The following is a 16,681-nucleotide window of genomic DNA, read 5'->3' on the forward strand; positions in this document are numbered from 1 at the left end:
AATTCCATCAAACTTCAGATGATTCGTCGATCCCATGACGAAGAAATGATAGTTTCGGATTCAAATTCTTGGAATTCCATCATACTTCAGATGATTGGTCGATCCCATAACAAAGAATCGATAGTTTTGGTCTTGCTTTCTTGGAATTCAATCAAACTTCAGATGATTGGTAGATCCCATATCAAAGAATCAATAGTTTTGGTCTTGCTTTCTTGGAATTCCATCTAACTTCAAATGATTGGTCGATCCCATGAAAAAGAATCGATAGAGTTGGATTAAAATTCTTGGAATTCCATGAAACTTTAGTTGATTGGTTGATCCCATAACAAAGAATCGAGAGTTTTGTTCTTGCGTTCTTGGAATTCAATTAAACTTCAGATGATTGGTCGATCCCATGACAAAGAATCGATAGTTTTGTTCATGCGTTCTAGGAATTCCATCTAACTTCAGATGATTGGTCGATCCCATGAAAAAGAATCGATAGAGTTGGATTAAAATTCTTGGAATTCCATCAAACTTTAGTTGATTGGTTGATCCCATAACAAAGAATCGAGAGTTTTGTTCTTGCGTTCTTGGAATTCAATTAAACTTCAGATGATTGGTCGATCCCATGACAAAGAATCGATAGTTTTGTTCATGCGTTCTTGGATATGTATAAAACTTCAGATGATTGGTCCATCCCATGATAAAGAATCGAGAGTTTTGTTCTTGCGTTCTTGGAATTCAATCAAACTTCAGATGATTGGTTGATCCCATGACAAAGAATCAATAGTTTTGGTCTTGCGTGCTTGGAAATCAATCAAACTTCAGATGATTGGTCGATCCCATGACAATGAATCGATAGAGTTGGATTCAAATTCTTGGAATTCCATCAAACTTCAGATGTTTGGTCCATCCCATGACAAAGAATCGAGAGTTTTGTTCTTGCGTTCTTGGAATTCAATCAAACTTCAGATGATTGGTTGATCCCATGACAAAGAATCAATAGTTTTGGTCTTGCGTGCTTGGAAATCAATCAAACTTCAGAAGATTGGTCGATCCCATGACAAAGAATCGATATATTTGGTCTCGCTTTCTTGGAATTCCATCTAACTTCAGATGATTGGTCGATCTCATGAAAAAGAATCGATAGCGTTGGATTAAAATTCTTGGAATTCCATCAAACTTTAGTTGATTGGTCGATCCCATAACAAAGAATCGAGAGTTTTGTTCTTGCGTTCTTGGAATTCAATCAAACTTCAGATGATTGGTCGATCCCATGACAAAGAATCGATAGTTTTGTTCATGCGTTCTTGGATATATATACAACTTCAGATGATTGGTCCATCCCATGACAAAGAATCGATAGTTTTGTTCATGCGTTCTAGGAATTCCATGTAACTTCAGATGATTGGTCGATCCCATGAAAAAGAATCGATAGAGTTGGATTAAAATTCTTGGAATTCCATCAAACTTTATTTGATTGGTTGATCCCATATTAAAGAATCGAGAGTTTTTTTCTTGCGTTCCTGGAATTCAATTAAACTTCAGATGATTGGTCGATCCCATGAAAAAGAATCGATAGAGTTGGATTAAAATTCTTGGAATTCCATGAAACTTTAGTTGATTGGTTGATCCCATAACAAAGAATCGAGAGTTTTGTTCTTGCGTTCTTGGAATTCAATTAAACTTCAGATGATTGGTCGATCCCATGACAAAGAATCGATAGTTTTGTTCATGCGTTCTAGGAATTCCATCTAACTTCAGATGATTGGTCGATCCCATGAAAAAGAATCGATAGAGTTGGATTAAAATTCTTGGAATTCCATCAAACTTTAGTTGATTGGTTGATCCCATAACAAAGAATCGAGAGTTTTGTTCTTGCGTTCTTGGAATTCAATTAAACTTCAGATGATTGGTCGATCCCATGACAAAGAATCGATAGTTTTGTTCATGCGTTCTTGGATATGTATAAAACTTCAGATGATTGGTCCATCCCATGATAAAGAATCGAGAGTTTTGTTCTTGCGTTCTTGGAATTCAATCAAACTTCAGATGATTGGTTGATCCCATGACAAAGAATCAATAGTTTTGGTCTTGCGTGCTTGGAAATCAATCAAACTTCAGATGATTGGTCGATCCCATGACAAAGAATCGATAGAGTTGGATTCAAATTCTTGGAATTCCATCAAACTTCAGATGTTTGGTCCATCCCATGACAAAGAATCGAGAGTTTTGTTCTTGCGTTCTTGGAATTCAATCAAACTTCAGATGATTGGTTGATCCCATGACAAAGAATCAATAGTTTTGGTCTTGCGTGCTTGGAAATCAATCAAACTTCAGAAGATTGGTCGATCCCATGACAAAGAATCGATATATTTGGTCTCGCTTTCTTGGAATTCCATCTAACTTCAGATGATTGGTCGATCTCATGAAAAAGAATCGATAGCGTTGGATTAAAATTCTTGGAATTCCATCAAACTTTAGTTGATTGGTCGATCCCATAACAAAGAATCGAGAGTTTTGTTCTTGCGTTCTTGGAATTCAATCAAACTTCAGATGATTGGTCGATCCCATGACAAAGAATCGATAGTTTTGTTCATGCGTTCTTGGATATATATACAACTTCAGATGATTGGTCCATCCCATGACAAAGAATCGATAGTTTTGTTCATGCGTTCTAGGAATTCCATGTAACTTCAGATGATTGGTCGATCCCATGAAAAAGAATCGATAGAGTTGGATTAAAATTCTTGGAATTCCATCAAACTTTATTTGATTGGTTGATCCCATATTAAAGAATCGAGAGTTTTTTTCTTGCGTTCCTGGAATTCAATTAAACTTCAGATGATTGGTCGATCCCATGAAAAAGAATCGATAGAGTTGGATTAAAATTCTTGGAATTCCATCAAACTTTAGTTGATTGGTTGATCCCATAACAAAGAATCGAGAGTTTTGTTCTTGCGTTCTTGGAATTCAATTAAACTTCAGATGATTGGTCGATCCCATGACAAAGAATCGATAGAGTTGGATTCAAATTCTTGGAATTCCATCAAACTTCAGATGATTGGTCAATCCCATGACTAAGAATCGATAGTTTTGGTCTTGTTTTCTTTGAATTCCATCAAAATTCCGATGATTGGTCGATCCCAGAACAAAGAATAGATAGTTTCTGTTCTTGCGTTCTTGGAATTCAAAAAAACTTCAGAAGATTGGTCAATCCCATGACAAAGAATCGATAGTTTTGTTCTTGCTTTGATATAAATCTATCAAATTTCAGTTGTGATTGGTCGAATCCCTGGCAAAGAATCGATAGTTTTGGTCTTGCTTTCTTGGAATTCAATCAAAGTTCAGTTAATTGGTCGTTCCCATGTCGAAGAAATGATAGTTTCGGATTCGAATTCTTGGAATTCCATTAAACCTCAGATGATCGGTCGATCCCATGACAAAAAATCGATAGATTTGTTCTTTTGTTCTTGGAATTCCATCAAACTTCAGATGATTCGTCGATCCCATGACGAAGAAATGATAGTTTCGGATTCAAATTCTTGGAATTCCATCATACTTCAGATGATTGGTCGATCCCATAACAAAGAATCGATAGTTTTGGTCTTGCTTTCTTGGAATTCAATCAAACTTCAGATGATTGGTAGATCCCATGACAATGAATCGATAGAGTTGGATTCAAATTCTTGGAATTCCATCAAACTTCAGATGTTTGGTCCATCCCATGACAAAGAATCGAGAGTTTTGTTCTTGCGTTCTTGGAATTCAATCAAACTTCAGATGATTGGTTGATCCCATGACAAAGAATCAATAGTTTTGGTCTTGCGTGCTTGGAAATCAATCAAACTTCAGAAGATTGGTCTATCCCATGACAAAGAATCGATATATTTGGTCTCGCTTTCTTGGAATTCCATCTAACTTCAGATGATTGGTCGATCTCATGAAAAAGAATCAATAGCGTTGGATTAAAATTCTTGGAATTCCATCAAACTTTAGTTGATTGGTCGATCCCATAACAAAGAATCGAGAGTTTTGTTCTTGCGTTCTTGGAATTCAATCAAACTTCAGATGATTGGTCGATCACATGACAAAGATTCGATAGTTTTGTTCATGCGTTCTTGGATATATATAAAACTTCAGATGATTGGTCCATCCCATGACAAAGAATCGATAGTTTTAATCTTGCGTTCCTCGAATTCAATCAAACTTCAGAAGATTGGTCGATCCCATGACAAAGAATCGATATAGTTGGTCTCGCTTTCTTGAATATCCATCAAACTTCAAATGATTGGTCGATCCCATGACAAAGAATCAATAGTTTTGGTCTTTCGTGCTTGGAAATCAATCAAACTTCAGATGATTGGTCGATCCCATGACAATGAATCGATCGAGTTGGATTCAAATTCTTGGAATTCCATCAAACTTCAGATGATTGGTCGATCCCATGACAAAGAATCGATAGTTTCGTTCTTGCGTTCCTCGAATTCAATCAAACTTCAGAAGATTGGTCGATCCCATGACAAAGAATCGATATATTTGGTCTCGCTTTCTTGAATATCCACAAAACTTCAGATGATTGGTCGATCCCATGACAAAGAATCAAAAGTTTTGGTCTTTCGTGCTTGGAAATCAATCAAACTTCAGATGATTGGTCGATCCCATGACAATGAATCGATAGAGTTGGATTCAAATTCTTGGAATTCCATCAAACTTCAGATGCTTGGTCGATCCCATGACAAAGAATCGATAGTTTTGTTCTTGCGTTCCTCAAATTCAATCAAACTTCAGAAGATTGGTCGATCCCATGACAAAGAATCGATATATTTGGTCTCGCTTTCTTGAATATCCATCAAACTTCAGATGATTGGTCGATCCCATATCAAAGAATCGAGAGTTTTGTTCTTGCGTTCTTGAAATTCAATCAAACTTCAGATGATTGGTCGATCCCATGACAAAGAATCAATAGTTTTGGTCTTGCTTTCTTGGAATTCCATCTAACTTCAGATGATTGGTCGATCCCATGAAAAAGAATCGATAGAGTTGGATTAAAATTCTTGGAATTCCATCAAACTTTAGTTGATTGGTTGATCCCATAACAAAGAATCGAGAGTTTTGTTCTTGCGTTCTTGGAATTCAATTAAACTTCAGATGATTGGTCGATCCCATGACAAAGAATCGATAGTTTTGTTCATGCGTTCTTGGATATATATAAAACTTCAGATGATTGGTCCATCGCATGATAAAGAATCGAGAGTTTTGTTTTTGCGTTCTTGGAATTCAATCAAACTTCAGATGATTGGTTGATCCCAAAGACAAAGAATCAATAGTTTTGGTCTTGCGTGCTTGGAAATCAATCAAACTTCAGATGATTGGTCGATCCCATGACAATGAATCGATAGAGTTGGATTCAAATTCTTGGAATTCCATCAAACTTCAGATGTTTGGTCCATCCCATGACAAAGAATCGAGAGTTTTGTTCTTGCGTTCTTGGAATTCAATCAAACTTCAGATGATTGGTTGATCCCATGACAAAGAATCAATAGTTTTGGTCTTGCGTGCTTGGAAATCAATCAAACTTCAGAAGATTGGTCGATCCCATGACAAAGAATCGATATATTTGGTCTCGCTTTCTTGGAATTCCATCTAAATTCAGATGATTGGTCGATCTCATGAAAAAGAATCGATAGCGTTGGATTAAAATTCTTGGAATTCCATCAAACTTTAGTTGATTGGTCGATCCCATAACAAAGAATCGAGAGTTTTGTTCTTGCGTCCTTGGAATTCAATCAAACTTCAGATGATTGGTCGATCCCATGACAAAGAATCCATAGTTTTGTTCATGCGTTCTTGGATATATATAAAACTTCAGATGATTGGTCCATCCCATGACAAAGAATCGATAGTTTTGTTCATGCGTTCTAGGAATTCCATGTAACTTCAGATGATTGGTCGATCCCATGAAAAAGAATCGATAGAGTTGGATTAAAATTCTTGGAATTCCATCAAACTTTATTTGATTGGTTGATCCCATAACAAAGAATCGAGAGTTTTGTTCTTGCGTTCTTGGAATTCAATTAAACTTCAGATGATTGGTCGATCCCATGAAAAAGAATCGAAATATTTGGTCTCGCTTTCTTGAATATCCATCAAACTTCAGATGATTGGTCGATCCCATATCAAAGAATCGAGAGTTTTGTTCTTGCGTTCTTGGAATTCAATCAAACTTCAGATGATTGGTCGATCCCATGACAAAGAATCAATAGTTTTGGTCTTGCTTTCTTGGAATTCCATCTAACTTCAGATGATTGGTCGATCCCATGAAAAAGAATCGATAGAGTAGGATTAAAATTCTTGGAATTCCATGAAACTTTAGTTGATTGGTCGATCCCATAACAAAGAATCGAGAGTTTTGTTCTTGCGTTCTTGGAATTCAATCAACTTCAGATGATTGGTCGATCCCATGACAAAGAATCGATAGTTTTGTTCATGCGTTCTAGGAATTCCATCTAACTTCAGATGATTGGTCGATCCCATGAAAAAGAATCGATAGAGTTGGATTAAAATTCTTGGAATTCCATCAAACTTTAGTTGATTGGTTGATCCCATAACAAAGAATCGAGAGTTTTGTTCTTGCGTTCTTGGAATTCAATTAAACTTCAGATGATTGGTCGATCCCATGACAAAGAATCGATAGTTTTGTTCATGCGTTCTTGGATATGTATAAAACTTCAGATGATTGGTCCATCCCATGATAAAGAATCGAGAGTTTTGTTCTTGCGTTCTTGGAATTCAATCAAACTTCAGATGATTGGTTGATCCCATGACAAAGAATCAATAGTTTTGGTCTTGCGTGCTTGGAAATCAATCAAACTTCAGATGATTGGTCGATCCCATGACAATGAATCGATAGAGTTGGATTCAAATTCTTGGAATTCCATCAAACTTCAGATGTTTGGTCCATCCCATGACAAAGAATCGAGAGTTTTGTTCTTGCGTTCTTGGAATTCAATCAAACTTCAGATGATTGGTTGATCCCATGACAAAGAATCAATAGTTTTGGTCTTGCGTGCTTGGAAATCAATCAAACTTCAGAAGATTGGTCGATCCCATGACAAAGAATCGATATATTTAGTCTCGCTTTCTTGGAATTCCATCTAACTTCAGATGATTGGTCGATCTCATGAAAAAGAATCGATAGCGTTGGATTAAAATTCTTGGAATTCCATCAAACTTCAGTTGATTGGTCGATCCCATAACAAAGAATCGAGAGTTTTGTTCTTGCGTTCTTGGAATTCAATCAAACTTCAGATGATTGGTCGATCCCATGACAAAGAATCGATAGTTTTGTTCATGCGTTCTTGGATATATATACAACTTCAGATGATTGGTCCATCCCATGACAAAGAATCGATAGTTTTGTTCATGCGTTCTAGGAATTCCATCTAACTTCAGATGATTGGTCGATCCCATGAAAAAGAATCGATAGAGTTGGATTAAAATTCTTGGAATTCCATCAAACTTTATTTGATTGGTTGATCCCATATTAAAGAATCGAGAGTTTTGTTCTTGCGTTCTTGGAATTCAATTAAACTTCAGATGATTGGTCGATCCCATGAAAAAGAATCGATAGAGTTGGATTAAAATTCTTGGAATTCCATCAAACTTTAGTTGATTGGTTGATCCCATAACAAAGAATCGAGAGTTTTGTTCTTGCGTTCTTGGAATTCAATTAAACTTCAGATGATTGGTCGATCCCATGACAAAGAATCGATAGAGTTGGATTCAAATTCTTGGAATTCCATCAAACTTCAGATGATTGGTCAATCCCATGACTAAGAATCGATATTTTTGGTCTTGTTTTCTTTGAATTCCATCAAAATTCCGATGATTGGTCGATCCCAGAACAAAGAATAGATAGTTTCTGTTCTTGCGTTCTTGGAATTCAAAAAAACTTCAGAAGATTGGTCAATCCCATGACAAAGAATCGATAGTTTTGTTCTTGCTTTGATATAAATCTATCAAATTTCAGTTGTGATTGGTCGAATCCCTGGCAAAGAATCGATAGTTTTGGTCTTGCTTTCTTGGAATTCAATCAAAGTTCAGTTAATTGGTCGTTCCCATGTCGAAGAAATGATAGTTTCGGATTCGAATTCTTGGAATTCCATTAAACCTCAGATGATCGGTCGATCCCATGACAAAAAATCGATAGATTTGTTCTTTTGTTCTTGGAATTCCATCAAACTTCAGATGATTCGTCGATCCCATGACAAAGAAATGATAGTTTCGGATTCAAATTCTTGGAATTCCATCATACTTCAGATGATTGGTCGATCCCATAACAAAGAATCGATAGTTTTGGTCTTGCTTTCTTGGAATTCAATCAAACTTCAGATGATTGGTAGATCTCATATCAAAGAATCAATAGTTTTGGTCTTGCTTTCTTGGAATTCAATCAAACTTCAGATGATTGGTCGATCCCATGAAAAAGAATCGATAGAGTTGGATTAAAATTCTTGGAATTCCATGAAACTTTAGTTGATTGGTTGATCCCATAACAAAGAATCGAGAGTTTTGTTCTTGCGTTCTTGGAATTCAATTAAACTTCAGATGATTGGTCGATCCCATGACAAAGAATCGATAGTTTTGTTCATGCGTTCTTGGATATATATAAAACTTCAGATGATTGGTCCATCCCATGACAAAGAATCAATAGTTTTGGTCTTGCGGTCTTGGAAATCAATCAAACTTCAGATGATTGATCGATCCCATGACAAAGAATCGAGAGTTTTGTTCTTGCGTTTTTGGAATTCCATCAAACTTCAGATGATTGGTCGATCCCATGACAAAGAATCGATAGTTTTGTTCTTGCATTCCTCGAATTCAATCAAACTTCAGAAGATTGGTCGATCCCATGACAAAGAATCGATATAGTTGGTCTCGCTTTCTTGAAAATCCATCAAAATTCAAATGATTGGTCGATCCCATGACAAAGAATCAATAGTTTTGGTCTTTCGTGATTGGAAAACAATCAAACTTCAGATGATTGGTCGATCCCATGAAAAAGAATCGAAATATTTGGTCTCGCTTTCTTGAATATCCATCAAACTTCAGATGATTGGTCGATCCCATATCAAAGAATCGAGAGTTTTGTTCTTGCGTTCTTGGAATTCAATCAAACTTCAGATGATTGGTCGATCCCATGACAAAGAATCAATAGTTTTGGTCTTGCTTTCTTGGAATTCCATCTAACTTCAGATGATTGGTCGATCCCATGAAAAAGAATCGATAGAGTAGGATTAAAATTCTTGGAATTCCATGAAACTTTAGTTGATTGGTCGATCCCATAACAAAGAATCGAGAGTTTTGTTCTTGCGTTCTTGGAATTCAATCAACTTCAGATGATTGGTCGATCCCATGACAAAGAATCGATAGTTTTGTTCATGCGTTCTAGGAATTCCATCTAACTTCAGATGATTGGTCGATCCCATGAAAAAGAATCGATAGAGTTGGATTAAAATTCTTGGAATTCCATCAAACTTTAGTTGATTGGTTGATCCCATAACAAAGAATCGAGAGTTTTGTTCTTGCGTTCTTGGAATTCAATTAAACTTCAGATGATTGGTCGATCCCATGACAAAGAATCGATAGTTTTGTTCATGCGTTCTTGGATATGTATAAAACTTCAGATGATTGGTCCATCCCATGATAAAGAATCGAGAGTTTTGTTCTTGCGTTCTTGGAATTCAATCAAACTTCAGATGATTGGTTGATCCCATGACAAAGAATCAATAGTTTTGGTCTTGCGTGCTTGGAAATCAATCAAACTTCAGATGATTGGTCGATCCCATGACAATGAATCGATAGAGTTGGATTCAAATTCTTGGAATTCCATCAAACTTCAGATGTTTGGTCCATCCCATGACAAAGAATCGAGAGGTTTGTTCTTGCGTTCTTGGAATTCAATCAAACTTCAGATGATTGGTTGATCCCATGACAAAGAATCAATAGTTTTGGTCTTGCGTGCTTGGAAATCAATCAAACTTCAGAAGATTGGTCGATCCCATGACAAAGAATCGATATATTTAGTCTCGCTTTCTTGGAATTCCATCTAACTTCAGATGATTGGTCGATCTCATGAAAAAGAATCGATAGCGTTGGATTAAAATTCTTGGAATTCCATCAAACTTTAGTTGATTGGTCGATCCCATAACAAAGAATCGAGAGTTTTGTTCTTGCGTTCTTGGAATTCAATCAAACTTCAGATGATTGGTCGATCCCATGACAAAGAATCGATAGTTTTGTTCATGCGTTCTTGGATATATATACATCTTCAGATGATTGGTCCATCCCATGACAAAGAATCGATAGTTTTGTTCATGCGTTCTAGGAATTCCATCTAACTTCAGATGATTGGTCGATCCCATGAAAAAGAATCGATAGAGTTGGATTAAAATTCTTGGAATTCCATCAAACTTTATTTGATTGGTTGATCCCATATTAAAGAATCGAGAGTTTTGTTCTTGCGTTCTTGGAATTCAATTAAACTTCAGATGATTGGTCGATCCCATGAAAAAGAATCGATAGAGTTAGATTAAAATTCTTGGAATTCCATCAAACTTTAGTTGATTGGTTGATCCCATAACAAAGAATCGAGAGTTTTGTTCTTGCGTTCTTGGAATTCAATTAAACTTCAGATGATTGGTCGATCCCATGACAAAGAATCGATAGAGTTGGATTCAAATTCTTGGAATTCCATCAAACTTCAGATGATTGGTCAATCCCATGACTAAGAATCGATATTTTTGGTCTTGTTTTCTTTGAATTCCATCAAAATTCCGATGATTGGTCGATCCCAGAACAAAGAATAGATAGTTTCTGTTCTTGCGTTCTTGGAATTCAAAAAAACTTCAGAAGATTGGTCAATCCCATGACAAAGAATCGATAGTTTTGTTCTTGCTTTGATATAAATCTATCAAATTTCAGTTGTGATTGGTCGAATCCCTGGCAAAGAATCGATAGTTTTGGTCTTGCTTTCTTGGAATTCAATCAAAGTTCAGTTAATTGGTCGTTCCCATGTCGAAGAAATGATAGTTTCGGATTCGAATTCTTGGAATTCCATTAAACCTCAGATGATCGGTCGATCCCATGACAAAAAATCGATAGATTTGTTCTTTTGTTCTTGGAATTCCATCAAACTTCAGATGATTCGTCGATCCCATGACGAAGAAATGATAGTTTCGGATTCAAATTCTTGGAATTCCATCATACTTCAGATGATTGGTCGATCCCATAACAAAGAATCGATAGTTTTGGTCTTGCTTTCTTGGAATTCAATCAAACTTCAGATGATTGGTAGATCTCATATCAAAGAATCAATAGTTTTGGTCTTGCTTTCTTGGAATTCCATCTAACTTCAAATGATTGGTCGATCCCATGAAAAAGAATCGATAGAGTTGGATTAAAATTCTTGGAATTCCATGAAACTTTAGTTGATTGGTTGATCCCATAACAAAGAATCGAGAGTTTTGTTCTTGCGTTCTTGGAATTCAATTAAACTTCAGATGATTGGTCGATCCCATGACAAAGAATCGATAGTTTTGTTCATGCGTTCTTGGATATATATAAAACTTCAGATGATTGGTCCATCCCATGACAAAGAATCAATAGTTTTGGTCTTGCGGTCTTGGAAATCAATCAAACTTCAGATGATTGATCGATCCCATGACAAAGAATCGAGAGTTTTGTTCTTGCGTTTTTGGAATTCCATCAAACTTCAGATGATTGGTCGATCCCATGACAAAGAATCGATAGTTTTGTTCTTGCATTCCTCGAATTCAATCAAACTTCAGAAGATTGGTCGATCCCATGACAAAGAATCGATATAGTTGGTCTCGCTTTCTTGAAAATCCATCAAAATTCAAATGATTGGTCGATCCCATGACAAAGAATCAATAGTTTTGGTCTTTCGTGATTGGAAAACAATCAAACTTCAGATGATTGGTCGATCCCATGAAAAAGAATCGAAATATTTGGTCTCGCTTTCTTGAATATCCATCAAACTTCAGATGATTGGTCGATCCCATATCAAAGAATCGAGAGTTTTGTTCTTGCGTTCTTGGAATTCAATCAAACTTCAGATGATTGGTCGATCCCATGACAAAGAATCAATAGTTTTGGTCTTGCTTTCTTGGAATTCCATCTAACTTCAGATGATTGGTCGATCCCATGAAAAAGAATCGATAGAGTAGGATTAAAATTCTTGGAATTCCATGAAACTTTAGTTGATTGGTCGATCCCATAACAAAGAATCGAGAGTTTTGTTCTTGCGTTCTTGGAATTCAATCAACTTCAGATGATTGGTCGATCCCATGACAAAGAATCGATAGTTTTGTTCATGCGTTCTAGGAATTCCATCTAACTTCAGATGATTGGTCGATCCCATGAAAAAGAATCGATAGAGTTGGATTAAAATTCTTGGAATTCCATCAAACTTCAGTTGATTGGTCGATCCCATAACAAAGAATCGAGAGTTTTGTTCTTGCGTTCTTGGAATTCAATTAAACTTCAGATGATTGGTCGATCCCATGACAAAGAATCGATAGTTTTGTTCATGCGTTCTTGGATATGTATAAAACTTCAGATGATTGGTCCATCCCATGATAAAGAATCGAGAGTTTTGTTCTTGCGTTCTTGGAATTCAATCAAACTTCAGATGATTGGTTGATCCCATGACAAAGAATCAATAGTTTTGGTCTTGCGTGCTTGGAAATCAATCAAACTTCAGATGATTGGTCGATCCCATGACAATGAATCAATAGAGTTGGATTCAAATTCTTGGAATTCCATCAAACTTCAGATGTTTGGTCCATCCCATGACAAAGAATCGAGAGTTTTGTTCTTGCGTTCTTGGAATTCAATCAAACTTCAGATGATTGGTTGATCCCATGACAAAGAATCAATAGTTTTGGTCTTGCGTGCTTGGAAATCAATCAAACTTCAGAAGATTGGTCGATCCCATGACAAAGAATCGATATATTTAGTCTCGCTTTCTTGGAATTCCATCTAACTTCAGATGATTGGTCGATCTCATGAAAAAGAATCGATAGCGTTGGATTAAAATTCTTGGAATTCCATCAAACTTTAGTTGATTGGTCGATCCCATAACAAAGAATCGAGAGTTTTGTTCTTGCGTTCTTGGAATTCAATCAAACTTCAGATGATTGGTCGATCCCATGACAAAGAATCGATAGTTTTGTTCTTGCGTGCTTGGAAATCTATCCAACTTCAGATGATTGGTCCATCCCATGACAAAGAATCGATAGTTTTGTTCATGCGTTCTAGGAATTCCATCTAACTTCAGATGATTGGTCGATCCCATGAAAAAGAATCGATAGAGTTGGATTAAAATTCTTGGAATTCCATCAAACTTTATTTGATTGGTTGATCCCATATTAAAGAATCGAGAGTTTTGTTCTTGCGTTCTTGGAATTCAATTAAACTTCAGATGATTGGTCGATCCCATGAAAAAGAATCGATAGAGTTAGATTAAAATTCTTGGAATTCCATCAAACTTTAGTTGATTGGTTGATCCCATAACAAAGAATCGAGAGTTTTGTTCTTGCGTTCTTGGAATTCAATTAAACTTCAGATGATTGGTCGATCCCATGACAAAGAATCGATAGAGTTGGATTCAAATTCTTGGAATTCCATCAAACTTCAGATGATTGGTCAATCCCATGACTAAGAATCGATATTTTTGGTCTTGTTTTCTTTGAATTCCATCAAAATTCCGATGATTGGTCGATCCCAGAACAAAGAATAGATAGTTTCTGTTCTTGCGTTCTTGGAATTCAAAAAAACTTCAGAAGATTGGTCAATCCCATGACAAAGAATCGATAGTTTTGTTCTTGCTTTGATATAAATCTATCAAATTTCAGTTGTGATTGGTCGAATCCCTGGCAAAGAATCGATAGTTTTGGTCTTGCTTTCTTGGAATTCAATCAAAGTTCAGTTAATTGGTCGTTCCCATGTCGAAGAAATGATAGTTTCGGATTCGAATTCTTGGAATTCCATTAAACCTCAGATGATCGGTCGATCCCATGACAAAAAATCGATAGATTTGTTCTTTTGTTCTTGGAATTCCATCAAACTTCAGATGATTCGTCGATCCCATGACGAAGAAATGATAGTTTCGGATTCAAATTCTTGGAATTCCATCATACTTCAGATGATTGGTCGATCCCATAACAAAGAATCGATAGTTTTGGTCTTGCTTTCTTGGAATTCAATCAAACTTCAGATGATTGGTCGATCCCATATCAAAGAATCAATAGTTTTGGTCTTGCGTTCTTGGAATTCCATCTAACTTCAGATGATTGGTCGATCCCATGAAAAAGAATCGATAGAGTTGGATTAAAATTCTTGGAATTCCATGAAACTTTAGTTGATTGGTTGATCCCATAACAAAGAATCGAGAGTTTTGTTCTTGCGTTCTTGGAATTCAATTAAACTTCAGATGATTGGTCGATCCCATGACAAAGAATCGATAGTTTTGTTCATGCGTTCTTGGATATATATAAAACTTCAGATGATTGGTCCATCCCATGACAAAGAATCAATAGTTTTGGTCTTGCGGTCTTGGAAATCAATCAAACTTCAGATGATTGATCGATCCCATGACAAAGAATCGAGAGTTTTGTTCTTGCGTTTTTGGAATTCCATCAAACTTCAGATGATTGGTCGATCCCATGACAAAGAATCGATAGTTTTGTTCTTGCATTCCTCGAATTCAATCAAACTTCAGAAGATTGGTCGATCCCATGACAAAGAATCGATATAGTTGGTCTCGCTTTCTTGAAAATCCATCAAAATTCAAATGATTGGTCGATCCCATGACAAAGAATCAATAGTTTTGGTCTTTCGTGATTGGAAAACAATCAAACTTCAGATGATTGGTCGATCCCATGAAAAAGAATCGAAATATTTGGTCTCGCTTTCTTGAATATCCATCAAACTTCAGATGATTGGTCGATCCCATATCAAAGAATCGAGAGTTTTGTTCTTGCGTTCTTGGAATTCAATCAAACTTCAGATGATTGGTCGATCCCATGACAAAGAATCAATAGTTTTGGTCTTGCTTTCTTGGAATTCCATCTAACTTCAGATGATTGGTCGATCCCATGAAAAAGAATCGATAGAGTAGGATTAAAATTCTTGGAATTCCATGAAACTTTAGTTGATTGGTCGATCCCATAACAAAGAATCGAGAGTTTTGTTCTTGCGTTCTTGGAATTCATTCAACTTCAGATGATTGGTCGATCCCATGACAAAGAATCGATAGTTTTGTTCATGCGTTCTAGGAATTCCATCTAACTTCAGATGATTGGTCGATCCCATGAAAAAGAATCGATAGAGTTGGATTAAAATTCTTGGAATTCCATCAAACTTTAGTTGATTGGTTGATCCCATAACAAAGAATCGAGAGTTTTGTTCTTGCGTTCTTGGAATTCAATTAAACTTCAGATGATTGGTCGATCCCATGACAAAGAATCGATAGTTTTGTTCATGCGTTCTTGGATATGTATAAAACTTCAGATGATTGGTCCATCCCATGATAAAGAATCGAGAGTTTTGTTCTTGCGTTCTTGGAATTCAATCAAACTTCAGATGATTGGTTGATCCCATGACAAAGAATCAATAGTTTTGGTCTTGCGTGCTTGGAAATCAATCAAACTTCAGATGATTGGTCGATCCCATGACAATGAATCAATAGAGTTGGATTCAAATTCTTGGAATTCCATCAAACTTCAGATGTTTGGTCCATCCCATGACAAAGAATCGAGAGTTTTGTTCTTGCGTTCTTGGAATTCAATCAAACTTCAGATGATTGGTTGATCCCATGACAAAGAATCAATAGTTTTGGTCTTGCGTGCTTGGAAATCAATCAAACTTCAGAAGATTGGTCGATCCCATGACAAAGAATCGATATATTTGGTCTCGCTTTCTTGGAATTCCATCTAACTTCAGATGATTGGTCGATCTCATGAAAAAGAATCGATAGCGTTGGATTAAAATTCTTGGAATTCCATCAAACTTTAGTTGATTGGTCGATCCCATAACAAAGAATCGAGAGTTTTGTTCTTGCGTTCTTGGAATTCAATCAAACTTCAGATGATTGGTCGATCCCATGACAAAGAATCGATAGTTTTGTTCATGCGTTCTTGGATATATATACAACTTCAGATGATTGGTCCATCCCATGACAAAGAATCGATAGTTTTGTTCATGCGTTCTAGGAATTCCATGTAACTTCAGATGATTGGTCGATCCCATGAAAAAGAATCGATAGAGTTGGATTAAAATTCTTGGAATTCCATCAAACTTTATTTGATTGGTTGATCCCATATTAAAGAATCGAGAGTTTTTTTCTTGCGTTCCTGGAATTCAATTAAACTTCAGATGATTGGTCGATCCCATGAAAAAGAATCGATAGAGTTGGATTAAAATTCTTGGAATTCCATCAAACTTTAGTTGATTGGTTGATCCCATAACAAAGAATCGAGAGTTTTGTTCTTGCGTTCTTGGAATTCAATTAAACTTCAGATGATTGGTCGATCCCATGACAAAGAATCGATAGAGTTGGATTCAAATTCTTGGAATTCCATCAAACTTCAGATGATTGGTCAATCCCATGACT

This window comes from Cloeon dipterum, chromosome 1 (genome assembly GCF_949628265.1).
Source record: "Cloeon dipterum chromosome 1, ieCloDipt1.1, whole genome shotgun sequence".
Lineage (NCBI taxonomy): Eukaryota > Metazoa > Arthropoda > Insecta > Ephemeroptera > Baetidae > Cloeon > Cloeon dipterum.